At 42.0% G+C, this 15,023-nt stretch overlaps 1 protein-coding gene across 9 annotated transcripts in view; it reads right to left on the bottom strand.

Annotated features, from left to right (window-relative positions):
* The window catches only part of rapgef6 (Rap guanine nucleotide exchange factor (GEF) 6), a 419,806-nt gene that overhangs the window by 132,325 nt on the left and 272,458 nt on the right, over nucleotides 1-15,023 (bottom strand). The window lies entirely within an intron of this gene.

The following is a 15,023-nucleotide window of genomic DNA, read 5'->3' as shown; positions in this document are numbered from 1 at the left end:
AACAGCAAAGAATGACATAAAGATTAATAAGGAGGGCGACATTAAAGTACAAGAAAAAACGAGCTAGAAACAATAACAGATGGTAAGAATTTTGACAGATAATTAAAAAGGAAAAGAAAAGTGAGTAATGGTCCTTTAGAGAGAGGGTGGGGAATTAATAATGGAAAATAAGGAAATGGCTTATGAACTGAACAAATATTTTGCACCTGTCTTCACTGTTGAGGGTACAAATAACTGTAAATCAGGAGGTGAAAGGGAGGGAGAATCTTAAAGCAATTACAAACACCAGGAATGGCTACTGAGAAAATTATTGGAACTAAAAGCTGACAAGTCCCCAGGTTCTGATGGACTTCATCTTCAGTTCTTAAAAGAAGTGGCTGCTGATATAGTAGATGCATTAGTTTTAATTTTCCAAAACTCTATAGATTCTGGAAAGGTCCTACCAGATTGAAAAATAGCAAATGTGGTACCTCTACTCAAGAAAGGGAAGAGACAGAAAGCAGGAAACTAAAGGTCAGTTACATTAAAACAGCGCCCCCTAGTTCTGGCCTCACCCACAAGAGGAAACATCCTTCTCATATACACCTTGTCGAGACCGTCCAAGGTCTTATATACATCAATCAAGTCACCCTTCACTCTTCTAAACTCCAGAGGAAAGAAGTCCACTCTGCCCAGCCTTCCCTAATAAGACAACCCGCTCATTCCAGGTATCAATCTAGTAAACCTCCTTTAAACCGACTCCAATCAATAACATCCTTTGTTAAATAAGGAGACCAAAACTGTACAGTATTCGAGATGTGGCCTCATCAACACCCTGTATAACTGAAGCATAACATCCTTACTTTTATGCTCAGTTCCTCTCATAATAAAGGATAGCATTCCATTAGCCATCTTAATTAATTGCTGTATCTTAACTTTTTATGACTCATGCACTGGAACACCTAGAACCCTCTGCACCTCGGAAATTCACTTTTTCCCACATTATACGACATCTGCCAGATTTTTGCCCATTCACTCAGAAACTGAAGAGCTGAAGAAGCAGCTGAATGGAAAAGTGACATTGAAAGAAAAGCCGTAGAACTTTCTAAGCTGTGAGCGGATAGTGAAGCCATGACTAGCATAATTACGGAATAAACAAGTTAGTGAAACCAAAATGAAGGACAAGGACAAAGTTCTGCTGCAGACAGAGAAAGAAAATACAGAAATAAGATCAGTAAACGTAAATCTGACACTGAAGTGCAAGGAACTAGAAGAAGAAAAAGCTGAGCCGAATAAAAAGATTCATAAGCCTGCAAAACGATTTGAAAATGAAACAACAAACAAACGATTGGCTGAAATAGTGAAACAAATGGAAATGAAGCTTCCATTTGTGAAATGTATATGTAAGAAAATGGCGGAAACCACAGAAAAAAAAAATTTGAGTCCACTCTAGGAATGAATGGAGTGCACATTCCCTTTGGAAGGAACAGGACAAACTCACATTATCCGAAAAAATCAGGAGAGTTGTTAATAAAGAAACAACTCGAAGGAGCACAAAAAAACAAATCAAATGGAGATAACCAAGTACCAGAAACACTGAGTGCCACTACCATTCGTCCAAACATGACAGGCCAAGATGTGGAAGAACTGTTGAGCCTCAAGACCATTTGAATTTATAGTCAGAGATTTGAGATGGGGAGAAGGGATAGCAAGTAAAGATTGTATTACAAATAGTGATACTCCATTGAAAGGGAAAAATGTTTTCTTTTGAGAACAAAGAGGAATGTTGTAAGATGTTGTATATGCCTGCATGCCACTGTAACGTAAGAGTGCTCAGCAGAGCAAGGACTGGAGAATAGCATCATCCACGTTATGATGTATCGAGTCACATGGGTAAATAGACTCGGAGGGAACAGTCTAGAAACAATCAATCTGCATGGCAGCAGCACCATGCATGGCAGTAATTGGGATCTGCACATAAAGACTACCAATATTTGGTTCATGTTTAAACATACAAGTCTCAAGATCTCATCAATGAGATACCAAACGAATCCATAAAGATACTTCCCCTTTCCTAACTTCATGCAAGTTTTCCCTAGTTTGTTCAATCAGTCAGGAGCCAACATGATGCACACGTCATTCTGTGCAGTTCCTGCCAATACATTCTTATCTTGCTTTATGATTTAATTTATTTTACCTGCCTCCATTTCTAACTGATCCACTATTCTGTGTAGGTGAATCATTGCAGCCTGGGTTTTGTTTAATTCCTTCCCTGAACTTGCATTTCCCTCCATGATCTCCTTCAACCGGCTTCTCAATTCCCTGACTTCCTGATCTAATGTAGCCAAATCTAAGCTGTTAACCAAAGAGGTGCCAGTATTAAAAATTGTGGCATCATCATTTACCAGACTCCTCCTTCTCCTAGTTCTACCTCTGAGTTTGTACAGTTTTCTCTAATCCTGGCTCCCCCCCAGTTTGGCTCAAAACTTCCTTCAATTCCCCAGAAAGCGGTGGGGCCAGGGTCAATGAATATTTTTAAGGCAGAGGTAGATAGATTCTTGACTAACAAGGGAGTCAAAGGTTATCAAGGGTGGAATGTGAAGTTGGACCACAATCAGATCAGCAGGCTTGAGGGCCGAATGGCCTACTCCTGCTTCTAATTCATATGTTCATATGTAAATCCCAACATGGGTTCACCGCTACTTATCACTGTTACCTCCTAAAGCTCTACAACCAACAAGAACTCTGTACTTCTATACTCGTCCTTTCCAAAATTTCTTTGTCCCAGCATTGACAAGGTATGCTTTCGCTGTGAAAGTCCTAAACCTTAAACCTTCCCTGAAGCATGCTGATCTGCCACCTGTTTCCCCCTTAAAACGCAACTTTTGGACTAAAGTTTTAGTCACTTCGCCTAATGTTCTTCGACTCTGTCCTTATACTAACTCGCACCAAGTCCCATTCACCCATTACCCTGTGCTTTCAATTTTCAATTCATTGGCTCCTAGTCCAGCAGTGCATCTGCCCTCCCAATCAATCAATATAATCTTCTCCAGAGCCACAATTCTCCAAAATCACTCTTCCAAATCTGGACTCTTGCACATCCCCAATTTTCAGTGTTCCACCAATGCCCACCATATTTTCAGCTGCCAAGGCCCAATGCTCTGAAATGTCATCTCTAAACCTCTCCATCTCTTTACCTCTCTCCTCCTTTAAGATGCTCCTAAAACCTTTCAAGTTTTTGGTGTTCTGTCACAATATCTTCCTTAAGTGGCTTAATGTAAAATTTTGTTTGCTAATTCTCCTGTAAAGTGCCATGGGATGCTTTGTTAATTAAGCGTTCTATATTATGCACGGTGCTGTTTGTTTGTTGTGTTGAATTATTTCTGATTTTGCTTATGTGCAGTACCATGGGATGTTTTCCTACGATTAAAAAGATGCTATATAATTGCAAGTTGCTGATGCTGAACATAACTGGGGGTCCCTAAACCTTGGCTCTACCAAGTTGCATCTCAATTCTCTGAGTAAGTAGATGCAGATGTGTGGATACGATATTGGGCAAAAGGGATCTAAGTGCATAAATTTCTCAGTAGCTTGATTTGGGAGTCCTTAAACAAGAGCTCAATTTCCTTGCATGCTAGACACTTGGTTGGCCAAAAATAAAGTCTGATCTGTGGGCATCTAGAAGATGTAATAAATTATTTTATATTTATAGTTTCAATTGGGGTAGCAAATGAAAAATGAGCACTGACTCACACAGCTCAATGTTATGCAGACCTAAGCAAATCAACCACCTCTGATCATATATCTGTTATATGAGGCTACATTAATAATTAAGAGTTTCAGATCAATGCTGAAAGCAGCCTCAGATCCAGCCTTTGTCACTTACACAACTATGAGAGAGAGTTGGATAACCCTTTACAATTACAGGAAATTACACTGCACTTGAAAACAATTACTGGCAGCCTTAAGCACAGAAATGGCACTGCATGCAGGCTGGCAATGTGAGCTATACTGACCCTCCTAGGATTTTCAATGTCTATTGCAAACTTTATTCCGTTGCTGACTAGGAAACTACTTCCACTGTGCTGTATGAACACTCTCCATTTATTTTTATTTATTTTTAAAATCTTGTATCCCATCTGTGCAGTGCTTACCCCTACAGTTGGTTTCCGTTTAGCCCTTTCTCAGCAGGCAACAGGATGCTCTTTTCCTGCTTAACCTTTAGGAAAGGCATACAACTGGGATGAGAGGAACTTGATCTCATTGCTACTATCCAAAGCAACAGGAAGCCAATCCAAGTCATCCATAATTAGAATCCTCATGAAGAGCACTGCTGAACCTTAACACCAACAACATTGGAATTTGCTTGGCAATTATGTGTGTAACACTTAACAAAGATGCAAGGATCTTTTGGAGAAAAAAAATTGGTTAGCTTAAAATTCAATTTTAATCACAAGTTTCATCATCAAGACTCCACTTAAAAATCAACCAGCTGGTGGAATTAGCATCATTGCCATCATTTAGATTTTTCCCCCCGAGGGGAGAAATACCTTGGAGGAGTTTTAATCCTAACGATATTGAATGACCATAAGCACAGTGAATCGAGAATGCCATGAGTCCGTTGATATTTGTTCGGCATCCTTGGAAAGATCAGAATCAATGCAAGTTTTGGCACTGCATTGATTATTTTCCTTTGTCAGTGCTGTTGATGTTTAAAACAGTGAATACTGATGACAATGCTTACAGAAGATGCTGACATTAGTGGTACAGGGGAACTATATTAATGATAGCTGAAGCTCTTTTGAGTTAAGTATGGTATCAACCAATAGAAATTCAGATCCTTCAAAGGCTATCCAAATCAAGGGCCCTTCTAAACCATTACAATCCAAAAATGAAATCCAGTATCACTGACTAATCAGTAATATGCACAGGTCTACAAGAAACAACATGAAAAATCACAATCCTATTGTTAGTGACACAAACAGATGGAACAAGGAAAACAACTGGAGTGCCATGTACATAAATCCATTTGTTGCAAGGCAGCCTCTGCCTAATTTATCAATGTGAGTGCCACCATAGTTTTTTTGTGAAGAGCATGGTCTTTAGTATCATTTGTATGATAATTTACATCACTGAAGTCTCTAGTTGTGACCGACATTCTAGTTTGATAACTGTATGTGAAGTAAGAATTCTCCCATCCTGAAGAATTTAATTCCAATATCTGATATAAAATTTTATGAATGTTAATAAATCAAACAAGAAGAAATGGCACACTTCCCACTCTCACTTGCCAACTCCACATCCCCCCAAAAATTGTATCAGTTTGCAAAGTGGCAGTGGAAAAGAGGACAATATAAAGAAATAATCACTTCACATCTGTTCCAAACAAAAACAAATGTGGGTGAGGAGTGGTGGGGGCTGGCACCTCACATGAAATCCAAAGTTCTTCCAAATTTTGTACCTAATCTTCATCCCATGTGTCTCCAGGAAATCTAGTGTACTATTGCAGACATACTTGTGAAAGATTACTTGTGTGTTTTTGAAATTTGCATATGCCCTTCTTCCCAGAATGAAAATGGGATGGTTAACCGTATTTTCAATTACTCATTCAGTTATGACATGGGAGGTTAGTTCAGAAGGTTCAGACACTTGGTATCCATGGAGAGGTTGTAAACTGGATTCGAAATTGGCTGTGTGGGAGAAGACAGAGAGTGGTAGTGGATGATTGCTTCTCAGACTGGAGGTCTGTGACTAGTGGTGTGCCTCAGGGATCTGTGCTGGGACCATTGTTGTTTGTTGTCTATATCAATGACTTGGATGATAATGTGGTGAATTGGATCAGCAAGTTTGCTGACGACACAAAGATTGGAGGCATTGTGGACAGCGAGGAAGGCTTTCAAAGCTTGCAGACAGATCTGGACCAATTGGAAAAATGGGCCAGAAAATGGCAGATGGAATTTAATGCGGAAAAGTGTGAGGTGTTACATTTTGGAAGGTCAAACCAAGGTAGGACATAAACAGTAAATGGTAGGGCACTGAGGAGTGTGGAGGAACAAAGGGATCTGGGAGTTCAGATACATAGTTCCCTGAAAGTGGCGTCACAGGTAGACAAGGTTGTAAAGAAAGCTTTTGGCATACTGGCCTTCATAAATCAAAGTATTGAGTATAGGAATTGGGATGTTATGGTGAGGTTGTATAAGACATTGGTGAGGCCAACTTTGGAGTATTGTGTGCAGTTCTGGTCACCTAACTACAGGAAGGATATCAGTAAGATTGAGAGAGTGCAGAGAAGATTCACTAGGATGTTGCCGGGTCTTAAGGAGTTGAGTTACAGGGAAAGATTAAATAGGTTAGGACTTTATTCCTTGGAGCGTAGAAGAATGAGGGCAGATATGATAGAGGTTTACAAAATTATGAGGGGTATAGGCAGAGTAAATGCGAGTAGGCTCTTTCCACTTAAATTAGGAGAGATAAACACGAGAGGACATGGCTTTGGGGTGAAAGGGGAAAGGTTTGGGGGGAACATTAGGGGGAACTTCTTCACTCAGAGAGTGGTGAGAGTGTGGAACGAGTTACCATCTGACGTGGTAATTGCGGGCTCACTCTTAAGTTTTAAGAATAAATTAGATAGATACATGGATGAGAGAGGTCTGGAGGGTTATGGAATAGGTGCAGGTCAATGGGACTAGTGGAATAATATTTCAACACAGACTGGAAGGCCGAATGGCCTGTTTTCTGTGCCGTTGTGTTCTATGGTTCTATGACACACTGACAAGCTGAAAAATCTCCTAGCCAGTGTCACTGCGATGTTATCAGCACTCAGCAAATTTCTCCTCACTGGAGGATACTGAACACTTTTTGGAAATTTTCAATGCTACCTAAATGGTGAGACTTTCTCATTTTGTTTTCTTCCTAAGGCAGTGGATGTAGCTTTGTGGGTATCAGTGATCCTCTGATACTTCAGCCAAATGACCATCCTTCATGTGCAAGCCTGGAGTGCTCAGCAAGCCAGCTGAAAACAGCAGGCATCACACGCGAACTTAAACCTGTCATCATTCCCAAGTACTTTCCTACAGAATCAGATGCAGAAATCTGATTGATATTCCCTTTCCATAGCTTATGGAAGCCACAGCGAACTGTAGACCACCACTGCCCTCCATAGCCATGCAGCTGAAGTCAGCTAACTCAGCAGAGGTCAAGAAATAAAAGTAATAAATCTTTGTAGGTTCAGTAGCTCATCACTTCACCAATTCTGCTGTCTAGGGAGGCCTTCAAACAATCAGTTAGCTAAACAAAGCACATCCTTATCAAGTAAATTAAGGCTTGGCCTAAATAGCCAAGTGGTTATGGTACTGGGTTTGTAACCCCAAGATCTAGAGTTCAAATCTCACAATGGCAAACTATGAAAATAATGTAACTTCATCTGAAACAGATGGAAACGGGTTGGTACTCGAAAGAGTTATCAAGTAAATTAATCCAATTTGAAGATAGATTTCCCCTGAAGTAACTAGATTTTATTACATTGGCCATTGCTAATTATAAAGACATAATTTGCATCTAGTCTTTGTGCTATAACACACCTTTATAGCATCTCTCCTACACAGACATAAGATGCTGCAACAGGTTAAAACATAATGGGAAATATTCCACTTTGGCACTTATGCCACATTTTTTTTCTGTTCTTTATTTGAATAGATAAAATATTACACATCGTGGGTGCAACATACACCTCTAGCATGCATCAGGATCACAGAAATGGAAATTTTACTCTACAGTCCTGTCATCTCTGGGACTTGGTTTTGGACACAGCCCCAGACTGATGAGAAAGATATCTATTTCAATGCTGGCTGTCCTGCGTAATATCCACTTAAACAGAAAGTCCACGGCACAAAACTGCCCAAACTTACATCAACAATTGGCAATCTCTTTCAGAAAGGCTATAAATCTAACTGTTCTGTGAAAATAAAACTCTCAGCGGCACAACAGGAGATGTACTTCGGTAGGTGGGAGTTGATGTTAGGTACAACAGAAGAAGCATTATATTGCATACAATCTGTGTTGTAACTGAGTTAAGGAATTTAGCCAATGGCACACTCTCAGGCGTGAGATGCTAAAGCAGTGGGAAAATCTTCCCACCTCAATGACAACAAAATGCACTTAGAAGAAATGCAGTACAAACATTAGCATGTCAGTTACTGGCTTTGACCCACTGCAAGTTTATTTTTCCGAACTTCTGATTCATCTTTTTATTGACTCAACATTACAAAACAGGATTGTTTACAATTATGTGTTAACCAATCAACATTTAACACAGCCATCCAGGGCAGATTTCAAAACAAGATCATGAACTTATGGGCTGTGTTATATGGATTGTTTTGGGGGTGGGTGGTAGTGCATGCGTCTGCTAAAGTCAACTGGAAGCCAACTCGCTTAGTGCCAGCCCATCCTGCAGGCATAACACGCTATGGGCAGGCCAAATCGGTGCAGAGCAGGACTTCCTGCCCTCACTCGGGAGGACTTCCAGCCCTCAGGAGGGAGGGCATCTCGCCCTTGGGAGCTGCCAGCCAATCTGACTGGGGGGAGAAAGGGGGAGGAGGGGTGGGAAGGGGGCTGGGTGTCAGCTTCTGTTGGGCAGGCGACGAAGAAAGAAGAGGATGTGACATCTTGAAGGCAGTGTCCAATGCGTGCAGGGTACCCCCACTCCCAACACAGCCACCCTCCCACCAAATAGCATTCTCCCATACCACTACGCCTTTGATCATGTAGGCCTTTAAAAATGGCCTGCTCACTCGCACCTTACTGCCACACAAGCCGTGATACGGCATGGGCAGTGTACTATTCAGGCCAAAATGTTAACAAGCCAAAATGTCACTTAATTATTTATTTACATATGGCAAGCACCCACCCACTTAGCCTATTATGGGTGAAGAGCTCAGGGGTGGGCAGTAAGACAGCGGGCTAGCCACCCAGCCTATCTCCATCTCACCCACACCCCTCCCCTTTCTCCCTCCACACTCCATTCTTCTTTTGGCTCCTTCTCCTTCCCCATCCTACACCCCTCCCTCCCTCTCCCCCTTCTTCCAACCCCCCCGTTCCACCTTCTCTCCCCATTCCTTCTCCCGCAGCCCCTCCCCACCCCTCCCACTCTACCCCTACCTCCCCCTCCCCTCCCACCCCATTCTTGCCCCCACCCCTCGCTCCCCCTTCTCCCCACCCTTCTCTTTCCCCCACCCCTCACTCTTCCTGCCCCCCACCCCAACTTCGCCCCAACCCCTCACTCCCCTTTCTCCCCCCACACCTCCCCGCCTCTCCCTCCTCTCCACCCCTCCCTCTTCCCAACCCCTCCTCCACCCCTCCCAACCCCCGCTCCCCACCTTTTCTCCACTGGTAAAGGAAGAAGCTGCAGCCAGTCTGCCTTCAACATATGTTACACTGGGTTTTGTGAATAAACCGAAGTGCAGACTACTTTCTCCTTCCTCATGGTTTCTCCACCATGTAGGTGAAATGTGTTTCTAATGTATGTGCCCTAAACTTTTTCTAATTAATATCAGCTGCCCTTATCACAACCACAACATGCACTCAATTGTCACAGCATTTTTAACATTAACGGATGGAAGGTTTATTTTTCAGGTTCAAATTTCTGATTTAAAATGGAGGTTGAAATTACCAAGAATGAGTCATCATTCAGTAGAGGTTGAGGGCGATTTTGCTGGGAAAACTTCAGATGGGATTGAAGAGCAATAGAAAGGTGAAGCAAGAGGGGTGGAACAAGGTGGGGTACTCAAAGCAAAAGGTGTTACAGGGATAGTGGGAAAGACCAAGGTGTAAGTTGATGATATAGGTCACACTGCCACTAGTTTGGGTGAGCAGGTGCTGGAAATACAGCCAGGTGGGGAAGTTGCATTCAGGCACAATGTTTTACACTCCATAAGACAAGTTTCAGTCAAAACCACAACAATAATGCAACTGACCACAATAGGGCTGTGAATGACATGGGCCTTGATTCATGAGTGGACATTTTGGGGAGGCATCATTGTTTACCCACTGGCAGGATTCTTGGGGACACTCAATCGTAGGGTGATTGGGGCAGGGAGTAGTCAGCACAATTAATCCCCAGCAGACATGCTAACAGGGAAGGTTCGGGAGGGAGAAGGGTGGTACAGATAAGGTTGCTGTTCACAAGGCAGTCACGGGTATTTCAGTGAGCCCTTTGGAGAATGCAGAGAGGGGCATGGAGGGTAACTGTGGATTTATCCAGGTGAGATTCAAGCCTGGAATGGCAACAGAAGAATAGCAAGGCAGAGGTCTAGTGATATGTTGGGGTAAAGATTGAGCGAGTGGGGAGTATATATGATAGGGAAATGAAAGTTGGAAGGGATTACAGGAAGGGAAGGAGCAGAGGACATAGCAATAATGAAAGATTTCCATGGGGTCAAAGGACTTCTAAGTGGATCATACAGCAGCCTCAAATGGTGGTTATAATACTCAAAGATGGCCACCCCAAGTATTCATTGTAACCATGCCCACAGTAACACTTCATGAGTGATTCCTTTCATGCATTTGGCTTGGTTGTTAGAGGGATGGAAAAAGACACGTGTTCATCTTGGGTGAAGATTCTATTTATACAAAAGAATCCTGAAGGTGACCAGCATTACCATAGCTGTCATTTTTTTTTTAAATCTACAAAATATTCAATTGAAACAAGTCCTAATTGTGAGTTCCTACTACCCAGGGATGAAGCTCCACCTAACATGACTTAGGATCCAGTCTGTCACAAACTATTATGACTTAGCACTGCTTTCAGCAAAAAAACAGCATAGATGCCTTTTCGCTCAATCAATTGCCACCTATACAGTTCCAACAGGTAACACAGGATCACTTGCTTCCCTAGAATTGAACACACAACAACGTTACACAAATTCATTACTTCAGGAAAGAAAAGCAAGCTGCAGGCCGTAATATTCAGAGTAAAACCACTGATACCTAATATGTGCAAGAACACTGCATCACCCAAAGTATTTCGAAGCTCTGAATCAATGTCATCTTTGTTAACAAAAGATTACAAATCAGAAATCTCTGCCAAAATGTGATATTATACCTAATGTCAGGGCATAATTCTAAAGGTCACTGTGGCATTTTAGATCCTTTAAACTAGCAATGCATTATTTCAACAAATATTGATTTGACATTTTAAATAAAACAGATTTAAACATCGCATCATAGTTATTGATATTCTTCCGACCAAAAACAAACTTTCTTCACAGTAAATGACTTCCACTGCCCAAAATAACTGTCTGATTTATTATTTTAAGCTAATACCTCATCAAATATTTGCTTCTATATATCCTGCTGGAAACAAAAGCCTCCTCTCCTTTTAAATGTGCAATCAAAAATATTTGTTCATTCTCAGAGCAAGGCCAGTTTTGTTCATTTAATTTAAACCTGTACAAGGCATTCTCTATTAGAAGATTACAATATTACAAGATCTTAAAACTGTAACCTGAAAAACAAAACACAGCACAACAGAAGTTATAAAATGGCACTGCAAGTGCCGAATGATAAGACATACTTTTGTACCCAGATTGTTCATATGCTGAAAAATGATAATCTTCCCCATGCCTGCTAGCTGTAAGGGTCCTAAATAAAATGATTTATGTAATCCAATAGCAAAAACATTTCCCTGAATTGGCACCAGCTGGCTACTTCACTGAATGAGATCATGCGATAGCTAACAAGGGAAATGGTAAAATGTTATACTCTATGGTTGAGGCTGAATAGGAGGTTGTTTACCTAACTGTACTGTGCAGGACGTGGTGCCATAGTGGTATTGTTACTGGACTAGTATTCCAGAGACCCAAGGTAATGCTCTGGGGACCCAGCTTCAAATCTCACCACGATAGGTAGCGAAACCTAAATTCAATAAAAATCTGGAATTATAGGTCCAATGATGACTGTGAAACCATTGCTGATTGATGTAAAAACCCATCTGGTTCACTAATGTCCTTTAGGGAATAAAATCTGCTGTCCTTACCTGGTCTGGTCTACACATGACTCCAGACCCAACATGGTTGACTCTTAAACGCTCTCTGAACAAGGGCAATTAGGGACTGGCACTAAATGCTGGCCTAACCAGTGACGCCTAGATCAAATTAAACGAACGAATTTAAAAAAACCTGACTGGTAGTACTGACACCAGATGCCTGAAATTGAAAGTGTTCTAATAAACAGGACCAAATGCAAAAAATTCAGAAAAAAAAAATTTAAACTAAATTTTGAAGTTGTCTTCTTAGTACAGTTTTGACTTTCATGAACTGAGAAATCTTGTACAATTTTAGTTAAGCTCATTTTCAGTAGGTTTCTGCCTAAAGTAACTGACAAATACAATAAAAAGCGCAATTCCAAGCATACATAGTGGCACCTGCAAAATCTGTTCTCTGATAACAATGTTTTATGGTCTTAATTTCCTTTAGCTCAACAGTGACAAGACCAAAATAACTGCATTCAGTGCGTGCCAGAAACATCGCTCTCTTGTCACCAATTCCCTCACTCTCTCTCAAGCCACTCTTCTGTTCAGCCAGACTGTTTATGACCTAGGAATCCAGTTGAAACCTAAGTTGAGCTCTGTTCCTCACATCTTTTCCATCACAAAGGCCACTTATGTCTGCCACCCCTAGCTCACCCTTTTGCCATTATAACATTTATACAAGCCATCGTCATGTCTAGGCTTGACTATTTCTTGCTGGACTTTCGACCTCATAACTCCTTAAATGACAATTTAACCCAAAATCTGCTGCACATGTCCTATTTAACCCAAACTCTGCTGCACATGTCCTGTCCCACCCTAAGGGCTGGATTTTCACGGAGTCAGGCTGACTCCAGGGGCCTTTAAAAACAGCAAGTGTGGCCCTATCCTAGGATTCCTGCCATCATTCTCAATGTTGGACATTTTCACTGGTGTGGGAAAAGGGTGTGGGTAGTGAGCCTGCTTCCTGCACACCAACCCATTCAGTTCCATCACAGGGGTATGCATCTCATACCCCTTACCCACCCCGCAATTTTTGTGGAGTTGGGCCAGTGTCTTGGGGTCTCGTGATTCAGTCAGAGGAGTCATAAAGAATAGTTTGTATTCAGGGAACTTTTGAAAGGTATGTTTAAAAGGTCCTACTCTTGCTCTCTCAGCATGCACTATGTCCAGAGCCAATGAGCCATGTATTAACAATGGAAAGTCTTGAAATGCTCATGAAAAATTACATCCCTTCAGAAATCAGCTTCAAAAGATAATCAGACATGGCCATTCATATTTTCAATAACAGAAGCTTTACCCCACTTCAATCCTCTTAATCCTGTCCAAATTCAGCAGGACCTGGACAATATCCAGGCTTGGGCTGACAAATGGCAAGTAGCGTTTGCACCACGCTCCAACAAGGGAGAATCTAACCATCGCCCCTTGACATTCAATGGTGTTGCCATCCTCCACCAACAACATCCTGGGGTTTTTTTTCTATATTTCTTAGTTCTGATGAAGGGTCATACGGACTCGAAACATCAACTGTATCCCTCTCCACAGATGCTGTCAGACCTGCTGCATTTTTCCAGGTATTTTTGTTTTTATCCTGGGGGTTACCATTGACCAGAAACTGAATCGCACTAGCCTTATAAATACTGTGACTGCAAGAGCAGGTCAGAGGCTAGGAATCTTGCGACAAGTAACTCACCTCCTGACTCCCCAAAGCCTCTCCACAATCTACAAGGCAGAAGTCAGGAGTGTGATGGAAGACCCTCCACTTGGCTAGATGAGTGCAGCTCCAACAACACTCAAGAAGCTTGACACCGTCCAAGACCAAGTAGCCCAGTTGATTGGCACATCCACAAACAGTCACTCCCTTCACCACCGATGCACAGTAGCAGCAGTGTATATCATCTACAAGATGCACTGCAGGAACTCACTAAGTCTCCTTAGACAGCACCTTCCAAACCCACAATCACTACTATCTAGAAGGGCAAGGGCGGCAGGGCACATGGGAACACCACCACCTGCAAGTTCTCCTCCAAGCCCCATTCTGACTTGAAAATATATTGCCGTTCCTTCACTGTTTCTGGATTAAAATCCTGGAATTCCCTCACTAACAGAACTGTGGGTGTACCTACACCACATGGACTGCAGCGGTTCAAGAAAACAGGTCACCATCACCCTCTCAGGTGCAATCAGAGATGGGCAATAACTGCCGGCCTAGACAGTGACAACCACATTCCATGAATAAATAAATAAAAATAAACACACAGAAATTGAAAAAGCAGACCACAGAAACAATAACTTATTATCTCATAGAGATGTCACTTAATAAAAGTTAACACTCCACTTCAGCCTGTGTAAACAGACCCTGCAGAGCTAATCCATTAGTGAGTCTTGAAGCTCAGTTAAACATTCACAAAGAGGCCATCTGGCAACTATATCAACAGAAACAGTTGGCCAGATATCTGTTTCATCAGGTGGCCTCATTATGAATTTTCTGTGTTTTTTTCAAGAGCATTTAAAAGACCTTCATTGTTTTTATATGGCTCATTGGTTCTGTGCATTGTACATACTGGGTGATTAGGCATGGAGGAGCTTAGGGATATGGAGATGGCTTAAGGTCATGGGAAATGGGTGAGTTGGTGAGAGGGGAAGGGGCTAGACGGCCTAACAACATTTAATATAACTGGGACAATGCCTGAGGGGACCGAGGCAGGCCTTATAACCAGCCCACCTCGGCACTTGCCCACCCCAGTAGCCGAATCTGAATGGCTTTTGGGGTTGGTTGGCCTGACTCGATCCTGCCCTGCCTCCCAAGCGTGAAAATAGTGCATGCAGGGACCACTTATATGGAGACACATCTGCTGAGTCAAAACTTCCCAACTCGACATTCTCTCCTCGTTACTAAAAATCTGACCCTAAATCTCATTCGTCCATCATTCCTGTCCTCTCTGTCATACATTGGCTTCCCATCCTCCAAACCTCTAGAATAAATCTTAACTCTCACTTTAAATCTGTCTTGCCTGTAGCA

This window comes from Carcharodon carcharias, chromosome 8, assembly GCF_017639515.1.
Source record: "Carcharodon carcharias isolate sCarCar2 chromosome 8, sCarCar2.pri, whole genome shotgun sequence".
Taxonomy (NCBI): Eukaryota; Metazoa; Chordata; class Chondrichthyes; order Lamniformes; family Lamnidae; genus Carcharodon; species Carcharodon carcharias.
The sequence above is the reverse complement of the archived record's forward strand: the minus strand, read 5'-3'. Positions and strand labels throughout refer to the sequence as shown.